The 14,684-nt window shown below is 35.9% G+C and overlaps 1 long non-coding RNA gene across 3 annotated transcripts; it reads left to right on the top strand.

Moving 5' to 3' along the window:
* The first annotated feature begins 10,885 nt into the window (after positions 1-10,885).
* LOC113301505 lies at positions 10,886-14,477 on the top strand. 3 transcript variants are annotated; one of them, XR_003336354.1, is made up of 6 exons: positions 10,886-11,073; positions 11,423-11,557; positions 12,519-12,948; positions 13,112-13,298; positions 13,435-13,824; positions 14,003-14,477. It is a non-coding gene; the product is annotated as an uncharacterized LOC113301505 (long non-coding RNA). The 3 variants fall into 3 exon arrangements; XR_003336353.1 differs by having other exon boundaries at positions 11,423-12,948; XR_003336355.1 differs by having other exon boundaries at positions 10,886-11,082; positions 11,423-12,948.
* The last annotated feature ends 207 nt before the right edge of the window (positions 14,478-14,684 follow it).

Raw genomic sequence — 14,684 nt, 5'->3', positions numbered from 1 at the left:
ATTTGAGTATTTGCTGTTGTTGATATTCATGGGAAGTCAGGGTTTGTTGATAAATGATGATACTGTGAATTCGGTGGAGTTAAGAGCTATATCTGTACGATTTGAGCAGGGAAGAAAATGGGTTTTGCTGTAATTAGGGTTTGGTCGATTCTGTTACAAGGTGATGGCTGGAAGAAAATTGAGTGGAGAATTTGGCATCTGTTGATAACAATGATCGATCTGAGAAGGAATAGAAGTTGGGGTTTTGAATCTGAAACAGGAAAGGTTGAGAAGATGGTGCTGCCATGGAGATGAAGATGGGTTTGTGGAAATTGCAGTTATAAGTGATGTTGTTGATGTTGTGGTGTTGAGACAAAGAGTTGCAGTTGGATTGAAATTCAAGGGTTTTGAGCAAATCGGTTTTGCAACTGATGATGAAATTGAACTGTGACTGAGATGGGATTGCAGGTGATAATGTAATGGCTAGGGAGTCAATACATGACAGTGGTGATATAACTGAGTTTGTAACTCAGATGGAGGTTTATTGATGCTATTGGATCAAGGGTTGGATGAAATTTAGGTTGTTGTGAGTGTGAAGCTCAAGAAATAGACTGATGGGATTTACAAGAAAGAAACACAGATTGAACAAAATAGGCTGTGTTGGTGCTGTGTTTGGTAATGTGATGCTGTTGGTGGATGTTTACAATAAGTTCTGTGTTGGTGATTGATGGTTTTTCAAATAGTGATTGTAGTAGTGGTAAAAACTGGGTCTTTTCAGACTTGTGAAGAAAACAATTTTTATAGATTTAAATTAAACAGGCAACTAAATAAAATAATTCAAAGTTTTGGAGAAAAATACCAAGACTAGGATTCCACCATTGACCAAATAAATAGTAAACTCTAAATAATATTCATGCAATTTTATCTTTAAAAATAATTATAATATTTGCCTCAAGTATATTCTTGAAGTAATAGTTGTAATCAAAGAGTATAAAACATCAAAAGTATTTAAAACCCAGCATGCTTCATCAAATTAATTCACAACTATTCAATAAGAACTAATATTTCAATTCAATCCCATGCAAATAATCAAATAATAATATTGCAAATAAATAATAAAATTAGAATTATACCAATTAATGTGGAACAATGGATTCCTCCGTCGCTTTGGCTAATGGGTTTAGCTCTTCATGGTAAAAACACACACAAAATAATCACTCATGGTTGAATAGGTGTTTTTATTGAAGAAATAAGATGAAACAGAAATTCGCAACGCTGTAGAAGTGTTACAGCGTCGCTGTTACAAAACAGATGATGCTGTTTATATACGATAATAATGATATGCTGTAGATAAACGACAGTTTGATTTCGCTGTAAGCACTGTGGAAAAACGACTGACTCTGCGAGTCCGTTCTTCATTCTTCGTCTTCCTCCTCGAGCAGCAGCAGCAACAACATGTATGATTTTTGTTCTTCGTTTCGGCTCTGAACTCTCTCCTAATTCTCTCCTCAGGGTTTCTAACCCTTCTATGACAAAAACCCAACTATATATAGCCTTCAGATTCCCTAGAAACTCGATCAAATTCGAGAATAAATCTCTTATTCTTCACGTGCAGTTTTAACAATAATTCCATCTGTCGATCTTTGTATGCGTCTGTTAGCTATTCTATTGCTCCCAAAATCTTCTCTGACTTGAACTCAACTGTTTTGAAGTATATCCCACGCAAGAATCTCTCCCAAATCTTTCAAACCAATTCAATACCCTAAACAGGGACCGTGTGCACTGTCTTGACTTTGTGTGGATTTTATGACTTATCCAGCCCTATTAGATGGGTCTAATCGCTTCTAACAGGTCCCTTATGTCTTGTAGAGTCCGTGGGTACCAAATTTTCCCATTGAATCGCCTGCTAGGTCGCTCAAATCCTTGATCCAAAACTGTTGACGCTGCTGCCTTTTTTCCCGCCAAAATCCAGTTTTGAAACTTTGAAGATGACCTCCCCCTATCCAGTTCCGGTCTCCCTTTAGCAGATGCCTGGAAATGGGTCACCCCTTAGTAATTAGGTTACCCCTTATCCAAAATGAGAGTCTGTATAGTAATTTTCTCCCACGGGCGCAAAAACCATTTTTTAGCCAATTTCGCCGCAAAAGCTTTATTCTTCCAAAAACACCTACAAATACATAAAATAACCGAATAAGTACAATATCGAGTACTAACAATATATACAAATGAGCTATATTAGACACATAAATGCGTCTATCAGTGATGGGAATTTTTTACTGGAAATATGTAAGCAGTGGTGAAGTTAGTGTTGCAGTCAATTGAGCTAATGGGTTTGTGGAGGAGCTGAATTGTGTGGCCACATAGTAGATGTATGATAGGGCTGTGTGTATGTGAGTCGCAGTTGGATGCAGAAGGTTCAAAAGTAGCTGCTGTTGAGCTTGTGATCTTGAGCTAAGTTGGTGGTTGCTATTGAGATTGGCTTGATGGTACTGAGCTGGTGATCCTGGTGGAAGAAGCTGGATAATTTGCAGCTGTAGGAAGAATTGAGGTATTGCAGGTGCAATCCATGGCCTGGTGAAGCGCCAAGATGGCCATCGAATGGAACTGAGATGTGATGCTGTGTATGAGAAGTACAAGGGAGCTTGACTGCAGTGGAGGAATGAAGTGTAGCTGATGCATTTGGAAATCTTGGTGCTGAGTTGGTTCTGTTGTTGCTAAGAGCAACGACTGAAGCTTGAGAAATTGCGGTGGAAGGAACTGTGTTGCAGTTGCAGCTCATATGGAGATATCCAAGGGTAGTGAACTGTGAAGTTTGAAGCAGATTTGAGAGTCTATGATAATGGAGAATTTGTGTATGTGCAGCTGCAACTGGAGTTTCTACTGGTGGTACTGATAATAAGCAGTGAACTGGTGCAGTTCAGGTGGTGCTGCAATGGAAAGAGGAAATGTAGCTATGAGGCTATGACAGTGCAGGTGCAGTTGCAAGGGAATTAATTGAAGGTGATGTGTGTTATGGAGTGATGATTATGGTGGTTGTAGCCAAGGAAAAGTGATGGTTGAATTGCATTATGGGCACTGGAGCATTGTTGATACAAAGCTTGACAGATAAGAGCGGTTAGATGTATGCATAAGGTACATGGGAGGATTGCAAGAGTTTGCATCAAAATGATGCAACATTGAATGATGAAGAGCAATCATTGTGCTTGATTGAAGCATGGCCCGTGCAAGCTGCAATGGCTCATGCCAAACCCAGACAGGCTAGTTAGAACCTGACTTCACCTGAGTCGGTGATTGACCGGTTCGACTAAGTTGACCCGACCGATTTGAACCGTTGACTGGTGACCGGTTTGACTTTGCCGGTCAACTGAGATGTTTCCGGCCAACTTCCGACGGCGATTTGGCAAAGTTTCTACATGGGTTCATCTCACTTTTGGTCCACATGGATTTTTCATCTAATGGGATTTGAAGTTTTGACCTAGTTTTGGAAGGGAGAAAAGCTACAAAAAGAAAAAGTTTTCTACAACTTTGGATATCACGTATTATTTTCTACTTGGAGCTTTGGAGAGAACTTCTTCTAGGGTTTGCTTTCGTTTGTTTTCATCTTCTTTATTTTATTGATTATGATTATGATGAACTCCATTATTATGAGTAACTAAATACTACTATTGGTTATGGGATAAAAGTTGATTTCTCAAATATGTTATTTGAATCTATGGATTAGTTTTGTCTCAATATTTTATTGTTTATGATTCATGGTCTATGTTGTTATAGAATTTGATTATTTGATTGGTTGAGTCCGGAATCAATCCGATTTGCATTCATCTGTAAAGCTATATTAGGGTTTTCAATACGAAAAAGTTGTTTGTCCCTGATTTTAAGTAGCATAATTGTGGGTAGTGCTTGTAGCGATATATCTTACTAGTCACATATGAATCATAACCTTGGTTAAATCGAATTAGTGCTTTTACACGTTTGATTAGTCTTATTCCATAAATCTTAAAGCTTTTAGGGAGTTAAACTTAATTGTGCTTTTACACTTTGGGTTACTTTCTAGGAAGAATTCACATATGCATCTTTTAATGTGGTTGTGATGAAATTAGAGAATTTGCGGGATATTCTTGCGATCAAGGTATCCTAGGGTTTTAATAGATATGAGATTAAAATATCAATTCTAGTCATTGATGGAAATACATGTTTGTGAATGATACTATCCCGTGACCAATATCTTCTCCTTATTGATTATTCAAATTATCTTTATTGCTTTCAGTTATTTTATTTGCTTTGCTAAAACAACAAAAATCCCCCCTTGGTTACTTAAGAAACAAAAATTTTATAACAACAAAAGCCTCTCTGTGGATACGAACTCTTTCTTACCACATACTATATTTATTGTAGTTAAGTAAGAAAGTGAAATTATATTTGACGGCTGACAACCGATTACCTGGCCGTAATTTTTTTTTTCTTTTTACAGTAGAACATATGGTTTGGAATTTGATTTTTCGGTGGGGAAATAACAAGTTATGGTAGTTACTCTGTCCATTAACTCTGATTTCCAGCATTACAGTTGGCTTACCTAGTCATATTTCTGAATTGTGTTGCAACAAGTTATTCATCAAACTTTTCAATTGCATTCATCAATTTATAATGTTACCATTACATAATTAAGCCGCATTACATCCATTATACCTAAACGGAAAAAAAATAAACTTAGAGTACTACATATAGTAAACCTTTGTTGAAATGGTCAAGAAACTCTTTCGTGATCCAATAGCATTGCTTATGTTCAAATTCTTTGCGACGAATATAATAGTATCGGGAAAGAGCCAAGGCTTTCTAAAAAAATCAGGATTAAGTTATTATATTATTCAAAACTTACTTGATGAACAACTTTTAAACATACTCACTCTTCTGAAAAATGAAATTTATAGACTCTTCACCTTCACCCATTCCAATTGCCCCCTTAAAACTTCCATTTCCAGGTAGATCTCCTCGAACATTTCCTTTATTTGGTTCATTGAACTTCCATTTTCGTTACCATCTATGGACACAAAGACCATAAATGCACGGTTCCATTGAGAATCACTACTTCCATCCACGTTAATGCCTTGATCTTCGTCATGTTTTCTGAATGTGAGCATTGCTCTAACAATCGCAACATCCTCCTCGGTAGTGTAGCGAGTAACCATGCTTCTTCTTCTTTGTTGTAAAAATTTGAGAGTTTGAAGAAATTTGAGAAATTTTGCACAATTTCTTTGTTGGAAAAGGGTCTTTTTATAGGAAAAAATGACCCAACAACAAAAAAAATAGTCGTTCCTAGAAAAATCCAATGCAATTACTCAATGCAATATCAGATTTACGGCTGGGATTTTTAGAAGAGATCCAGACGTAAAATCGAGACTGAAAATGCGGGGGTCTAACAACCACACCCAACAATTCGTTTGGAAATCTGAGAGGACATACTCCAATACACTTTCTAGAGAATCAACTAGATAGTCAAACTCAATCTAGAGTAAAGTATATCAAAGAGTTTAATATCTCTAACTCTTAATTCAACCCGCAATTAGCAAATTGAAATCTGCGAGCCCGATTGAATATAAGAGGAGTAAACTTGAACGGTACCAAAGACCAATGTTCAAGGATAAATCAATCTCAATCAACAACCAAAGGTTGGATTTCCTAATTGATCGATACAACACACAACCTGGGATACTTCAATTATATAACAAAATATAATGCAGAAAAGAAATAACACAGACACCAGAATTTTTTTAACGAGGAAACCGCAAATGCAGAAAAACCCCGGGACCTAGTCAAGATTGAACACCACACTGTATTAAGCCGCTACAGACACTAGCCCACTACCATGAAATTCGGACTGGACAGTAGTTGAACCCTAATCAATCTCACACTGATTCAAGGTACAATTACGCTTCTTACGTCTCTAATCCCAGCAGGATACTACGCACTTGATTCCCTTAGCTGATCTCACCCACAGCTAAGAGTTGCTACGACCCAAAGTCGAAGACTTGATAAACAAATTTGTCTCACACAGAAAAGTCTATATGATTGAAAATAAGTCTGTCTCCCACATAAATACCCAAGAGTTTTTGTTCCATCTTTTGATAAATCAAGGTGAACAAGAACCAATTGATAAACCAAATTTATATTCTCGAAGAACAGCTCAGTATTATCAATCACCTCATAATAATCTAAATAGTATGATGGTGAAACTAGATATTGTGGAATCACAAACGATGAGACGAAGATGTTTGTGATCACGTTTTATCTTGCCTATCGGACAAATTAATCTCGAGAAAATCTTAGAGAAGATAGTACTCAAACGATAGAATCGGGTAAGATCAGAACATGCAACTATAAGAGAAATAATTGGGTCTGGCTTCACAGTCCCAATGAAGTCTTTCAATTCATTGACCTACAAGGTTTAGGAAAACCTAAGGTTAAAGGAGAATCGACTCTAGTTTATGCAACTAGTAAAACACAGGAGGTGTGGGGATTAGGTTTCCCAGTTGCTAGAGTTATCCTTTATATAGTTTTCAAATCAGGGTTTGCAATCCAAGTTACCTTGGTAACAAAGCATTCAATATTCACCGTTAGATGAAAAAACTGATTTAACCAAGCTAATATATGTCAATCGTTAGATCGAACTTAGATTGTTACACACAAATGAAATGTACGCTCATTTAGGTTTATGAACCGTACCTAAACGTGTACACCATGTTGGCTCAATAGTTTACCGAAGTTAGCCATATGATATCTCTCATATCAACCATATTCATCTTAACCATAACTATTTCAAATGACTCAAATGAAACTAGTTAAAGAGTCGCTCAGTTGTTATATTCTCATAGAAGTATACAAGAACACAATTGAAACAAAATCGGTTTGATTCACTCGAATCAATTCATGAACATTATAGCCACGATTTGCAAAGATTGCATTCCTTATAATATAAATGTTTAAGTTCATGAACACAACCGATTTTAGAAAGTAACCAACTCAGCATCATAGTTGTTGAAGATCCGTAGCTATAACAATGAGAAAACAAGTGCTCTCAATCATTGTTATACAGTGTCATAGTATTATTACATAGCATCAAAGTTCAATTGCATCACAACTTTGACAACAATATTATGGTGATATGTATCACTCCCCCTTAGTCAATACATCATCTCAATATCAAAACCACTCCCCCTTACATAATGATCCGTAAACCATATTTATTTGTAGTATGAAACTACACATTAATTCTCCCCCTTTTTGTCAATAAAAATTGGCAAAGGTACGAAAACTAGTGGGATCCTCATGAAATTTCCATAGAGATTCTTCATGAACAAAAGAGAAAAACACACCAACAAATTTGGATGCAATCATAAAGCCGAATCTAAGTGCATTCATCAAGGAGTTTATAAAGATACAAGATAAACCCTATAATATTCCACAGCCGCACTCCCCACATAGATATGGCGATTAAGCACAAGTTCAAAAATGAACTCTCCCCCATAAAATGTCATTTTCGAGAGAACAACAAAAGCGACCTTGCTTTTACAAGAAAATAAGGATTTCTTTGGATATAACCAAATCCCATGAAAACATGAATTTGTATCCAAAACTCTCAATTGAATCAACTACAAAGATGATCAATTCAATTGCACATGCTCAACATAAAAAAACTTACGGAGCAACACAGTAAATACACAAAGATGTGGATCTTGGGAAGATCAATACTGCAGAATAAACAAGAATTCATTCTATTTTCCATCACTATTTGCACAATGGCATATAATAGACAATTCTTGTAAACAAAAGTTCATCATTTCTTCCATCAATATTTGCATAATGACATAAAAGGCTTAACTTTTGTTTGTCAAAAGTTCATTCTATATTTTATCAATACTTTCATACCGACATATAATAGAGATAAGTTTTGAACAAGTATGGGATAGTCAAGGTTCACGGACGTAAACAACATATCCCATAACAATTTGCAATATATGAAAATCATAAAGATTAAAATTGCAATAATCATCTTCCAAATAACTTAAAATTTAAATAAATAAATCTAAAAATATTGAAGATGAACATGTTGGCAATAGCTATGTGTACTCACAATAATGGCTATTTCAAACTCTAGTAATCCTTCTCAAAAACAAGAATAAATTCTCATAAGAAGTTTCCTAGGCATCAAGACAAACTCGTAATGCACATATAAGATGATTTGGCCTTAGAGGGTAGAATCAATCTTTTTCGTCCGGATTTACACCAAGAATAACTGCCAAAGGCGTATAAAAAGATTTTCTTAACCAAGAAGAACATACAAAGTAATTAATGATCATGCACTATAGTCACATAAAACGATTGTGAACATTCAAGAATCCCATAGTAATGCGTATTACTTCCCATTCTTGAACTTCCTTCTTTGTGATTCACCAAAAAAATTCTTGTAAAAGCTACAAATGAGCTTAGAAGCGTAGTACTTAAAGAATCCAAGTGCCCAAGTCCAAGAGAAGTGGAACAAGTGCGACGAAACGGAGCAAAACACTCAAAAACAAGAGACAGGATAAATACCAATCTTAACTAATCCAAATTCAGGAATTATCATCTCCAATTTGAAGATAATTCAAAGAGGAAGATAATGCAAAAATAATGAGGTCATTTCGAGTTCGGACGAAGAAGTTACGGCCAAAACAAGTTTATCGAATATCGACGTCTACAGGAAAGTATGCATACGGGTTTGCAAACGAATTTTCATCACCTGGAGCAGTATGCAAACGGGTATGCGTACTAAAATGCCTGGATTTTGATTTTGAATGATGGTATGCATACCTAGTATGTGTACCATGAAGTCCAAACATCCCGAACCACTATTTTCAAACCTAAACCTTTAAAAAACTTAAACACATATCAAGTTAGGTAGAAATGAACGATAAGCAAGGTACGTGGATCATAATAAGTACTCTAAACAAATAAAAACACAAATCTTGCTCAAGTTTATAAACATACCTTTCTAGAAGAATCCAATCGAATTTTACAGCCTTACTGAACATAATCTGTGCGCCCCAATTCTTGTGCTTCCCTCACCGTATACAAAGCATGGCATTTCTTGGTGAGGATGCACTTACAATACACTCAAGTTATGTTGAGGTGAACAATGTCTTGCTCACCACAAGTGACTTTTGGATTATCATGAAAGAGATCGCTTTTAGAACCTTTTACATCCAAATCCATCTTTCCAAAGAAATTTTTAAGTTCCAACATCATGGATACTGCCTTCTCCATAGTCATGGAATTTTCTGGAAGATCATTCATTTTTACACTCAAAGCATCATTGATCTTCTTTGGTATCCACTTCTGAGTGCATTTAGGAACAACCGGAACCTTCTTCCCATTACTCTCTTCAAGAATTCTCGGAAGAGAATTGGATTGACTATTCTATTGCAAGTTAGTCTTTCTCCAATTGGGAGCATCAGATCTTGTCTTTGTCTTTACGAAGTTATCCTTTTGATAATCGTTACGATTGTGAAAAGTATTCGTATGACGTTTATAGACAAATATAGGTTTATCACACACTGAGTCCTTTGCCTAAAGGTTGGACAGTTACAACCTGTAACGTTAAGGGGATTAGTCTTAACATATGATCTTGGTTTCACAACTTCTTGTGATGCCCAAACGAGAACATCATGAAGTTTCTCATTCCTTATACGGAAACGAGATCTCCTTTCCAGGTGACCTTTATTTCCGCAATAATGGCAAATATAAGGAATGTTCTTACCTCAATCCGTGTGTGCTGACTTTGGAGGTTGATATACTTTGCTCTTTCTAACCTTAATTCCCGGTGAAGGTATTTCACTTTTGCCATCAAGGGAAACTTTTTGTTGAGAAGAATCACTAGCCTTGACAAATTTTACCTCTTTGCTAATACTTGGAGCATCTATTCCCTTATAGCCCAATCCTCGTGTATCACGATGATTTTTACTTGCTCCTAGCGTAGTGGTTAACTTGCTTTAACTAGTATTGAACTTTTTGAAGTCATATTCCAACGTCTTTATTTTATCAAGAGCAGCAGCTAAATCAGCCTCAAGACGTTTTTCTCGAGCGAGAAAAGCGCTTTCTCTGTTATCAAAACTAACTTGTTGAGAGTTAATCCTTGCTTTAGATTCTACAAGTTTCTCTTCCAACGAAAATTACTTTTGATAAAGATTATCACATTCAAGTGACTTCATACGTAGGTTTTCCTCAGAATCCTTGAGGATCGATTCGTTAGAGCGATTCGAAACATAAGCACATGCGTAACATCTTCTCAATTGCTTGTTTTTTCGACAGAGAGGAGTCAGAAGAGGTGTGACGTGAGAAGTTGTCATCTTCTTCTTTTCAAAAGAATTCAAAACCTTAACATACTCCGAGACTTCCTCGTCAACCTCTCTATCAATATCTGAATCACCTTCATCATAAAGTTCATCCAACTGTTCTTCTAGGAGTGTTTCCCAGTTATAAACAGTTTTTACATTAAGAGAATGTTTAGATATTGACATAGATGTGACAGTTCTCTCAGGTGAATCCAAGATTTGAAAAACATCCAGTAATTTCTGACCTGGTACGTTATTAGAGATAGACTCGTCCATAATCAGATCGCTACAAACACAGACTTATAAGCATGGTTTTTAAAATCGTCCGATTTACGATTAAGATCGTCCGATTCGAGTCAAAAAAATTAAAAACGATTCAAAGCGTACTTATGAATCGTTTTTCTCGAATCGCTTACGATTCATTTTTTGAACCGTCGATTCGGTTCACAGATGCGATTTACGATTTTGAGAATATTTCCATTTTTTATTAAGTTTAAAGGTCAAAAAGGGGGTCTAGAAATATGCAGCGACTTACAGTCTACTTCGTCTCTCTTCCTCCCTTCCAAAACCCATTTCTAGGGTTCCAAAAAAATCCACTCTAGTAGCAAAACCAAAGAAATCCCCCAAAATAATCCATCAAAGATGCAAGTTAGTGGAGTTAGTTGAGTGGGTTATGATGAAATCAACGAATTAAATCACTGAAATCAACGAATTCAATCATCGAAATCGTGTAAGTCAGGTGGAAGTGGAATCATTAAGGAAAATGTTATTTATATTGCTTAGTTTAGGTTGTATAGTGATTAAAATCATATCATATTATCATGTATTTAGTGATCTTTGTTTGCAATTGGGTGATCTTAGTTGATTTTTTTGGCATAGTTGTTTTCAAAATTGGGTTCTTATTTTCTTAATAAAAGAGGTTTTCCTGGAATTGATTTTTGGTAAGACAATCTAATTACGTAGGAGATATGTTTTCAAATTTTCTCATTAATTTTTCGATTTAATTCCTGTGTAATTCATTGAATTTATGCATATGTTATTGATGTTGTGTTAACTGGATTTTTTTCCTTTAACCGCAGGTTCAGTTGTGAGCTGTGCACCTTGACACTTATCATCTTCCAAGCTTGCACAATATGAGTACCAAGCAGAAACAATCCAAGATTTCTTTTGGTGGTTCGAAGCAACCAGTTGATCCAACTTGGGAACACTATAAGGTAGTAATCCCCGGTAATAATTTTTTTTTAACTTGCAATTATTGTGGTAACAAATATCATGGAGGTATTTATAGAATTAAACACCATCTTGCACAAACTAGGAATAATGTGGCTATTTGTAAGGAGGTTACTCCAGAAGTAAAACAGTTATTTATTGCCTAAATTCAAAAGCTTGAGAATGATAAAGAGAAGTGTGAAGAATCGGGTGATCAGAATGGCGACGAAGATGAGTTAGGGACAAGATAGAAGTTGATGAGAGATGCTCTAAAGGGAACTAAGACACCTAACACACTGAGTACCTACTTCAAGAAGCCTAAGAGGGATGATGCTTGTAAGGCTATATGTGATGTTTTTTATGCGAATGCCGTGCAATTTAATGTAGTTAACAACAAGTATTTCAATAGAATGTTAAATGTGGTTGGAGAGTTTAGAAAAGGGTTGGAGCCCCCTTCCATGCATGAGGTTAGGGTCACAAATTTGCAGAAGAAATTGGAATATATTCAAGGTACATTGGAATTATTCAAGCAAGAGTGAAAAAAAACAGGTTTTGCTTTGATTCCGATGGATGGACGGATAAAAAAAAAGGTCTATTACGAACTTCTTGGTGAATAGTCCTAGTGGTACGTATTTCCTGAAATCAATTGATACATCCGACATACAACATAATGCGGAGAATTTATTTGCATTGCTTGATGGTCTTGTTGAGGAAATCGGAGAAGAGAATGTTCTGCAAGTCATTACTGATGGTGCACTGGCATATGTGAAAGCAGGTGAATTGTTGATGGCTAAGAGGAAGAACTTGTATTGGTCTCCATGTGAAGCACACTGCATAAATCTTATGCTTGAAGATATTGGAAATTTGCCCATGCACCTTGATACTGTTGATAAGGCTAGATTTGTGTCGGTCTATATTTATAGGCGTTCTTGGGTCGTAAATTTAATGAGAACATACTAATGGCAGGGATCTTACTAGGGAAGGGGAAACGCGATTTGCTACGAACTACTTAAACTTGAAAAGATTTCATGTTTTTAAAACCGCACTTAGAAAAATGTTTACTTCGGATGCTTGGTCAAAAAGTAAGCATGCAAAGGAACAAGATGGGATCAAGGTGCAGAGTATCATTTTGAGTGATAAATTTTTTTGGCCTTCGATTATTAGTTGCCTGAAAAGTGTTATTCCGATAGTTAAAAGTATTGAGACTTGTGGATGGAGATGACAAACCGGCAATGGGATACATTTATAAGGCTATTGACAAGGCAAAAGAACAAATTCAGGCCAATTTCAAGAACGTGAAACGCAGGTATGAGGCTTACATGAAAATTATTAATTTGAGATGGAACACACAACTCCATGGACCTCTTCATGCAGCTGGATACTTTCTTAATCCTCGGTACGTAATCTTTTGCTACAGTTTATGCATTGTTAGTTTTTGACATGTCCCATGCATTTAAATTAGCTATGGACAGTGTGCAAGAAAAAGACTTCATTAGCATATACTTCTGGAACGATATTGTTTCTCTAACACTAAGTGATTCATTTCTTGTTTTATGTAGATACCAATATGCGATAGACTTTGCTCCTAATATTGATGTCAAACTTGGACTTTATGATGCCATCAAAAGAATGTGCCCATCGGCAGCGGAAAGGCGAATAATTGACAAACAAATAGATTTATTTACTAGTGCTGGGGGATGTTTGGTCATGAGATGGCTAAGGAGACCAGAGAAAGAAAACATCCAGGTACTTGCTACTTACTAGTATTTAAGTTACGTAACATAAATATTTGTATTTGATTTAGTGCCATGTTAAATTTTAGTACCACCTGATTGCTTCAATCTATGAATGATATTTAAGTACTTACTTTTTTTTCTTAAAGCTTTATGGTGAAATTCATATGGAGATCCTGCTCCCGAGCTCAAAAGAGTTGTTGTTCGCATTCTAAGTGCCACATGTAGTACTTCTGGATGTGAAAGAAATTGGAGCATTTTCGAGCAGGTACATACGAAGAGAAGGAACCGATTGTCGCAACAACGACTGAATGCACTTGTTTATGTCAAGTACAATCTCCAACTAGATGAAAGGTTCTCAAAGATTAAGGAACGAGGAGATTCTTATGATCCGATATGCTCGTCAGACATGGAATCAGATGATGAGTGGATCACTGAGAAAGATAATGCTTCTTTGCAAACAAATCCTACATGGATGGATATGCATGATTGTTTTCAAATCACCGAAGCTCAAGCAAATAAAAAGAAACGGAAAAGAGGTATGCAAAGGGTTTCTTTTGTGTCAAAGACTAGCATGAAGTGTTGCAGTAACCTTTCTTCTTTATATTTATATTTAACATGGTGTTGGTCCGGTAAAGCTAGACAGTAAGTAGGATTTTTTTCTTTGACAAATCCTTTAAACTTTTGGAAATTAATTATGATACTTGTTTGTTGTAGGACCGAGAAACCTTAGTACCATGAAGCTTGCACAAGGTAAAGGGAACAATAAGGGAAAAGAAGCCATACTTGTAGAGGAGAATGAGATAGAAGAAGTTGAAGAGGATGAAATAGAGGAAGAGGCTTATGTGGAAGAAATGAGTGAAGCTGAAATAGAAGCAGAAAGTGACAATGAATGGTTTTCTGATGATGGTTATGATGTGGGAGATCAATAACTTTATCATGACATGAGAACATATTTTATATTTTCTTGGGTACTTATCTACATATAAGTAGATATACGCTTATAGTTATCGGCATATATATTTTGCGTATATTTTGGTTAAGGCTTCATATTTTGCAGATATTTTGGGTTAGTTCGGCACATGAAGCATACTTTTTGGGGATAGTTGTACACTTAATCATAGATTCTATATCACTTTTGAGTCTGTGACACTTAAACGTTTATCAATGAAGCGTATATATATGTATGTTATTTGTTTTTATGTGTGTATTTATATATGTGTAATTTTTTTCTCAAGTCATATAAAAATCGACAATGAATCTTCAATACGTGATTCGATTCATAAAAATGAAAATCGATTCGTGTTGCGATTCACGATTTCACAAACTTGTTTATAAGGTTTTTAATATGTTTTCCTGCTCTGATACCAATTGAAAATGCGGGGATCTAACAACCACA

Source organism: Papaver somniferum, chromosome 8 (genome assembly GCF_003573695.1).
Source record: "Papaver somniferum cultivar HN1 chromosome 8, ASM357369v1, whole genome shotgun sequence".
Classification (NCBI taxonomy): Eukaryota; Viridiplantae; Streptophyta; class Magnoliopsida; order Ranunculales; family Papaveraceae; genus Papaver; species Papaver somniferum.
The sequence above is the reverse complement of the archived record's forward strand: the minus strand, read 5'-3'. Positions and strand labels throughout refer to the sequence as shown.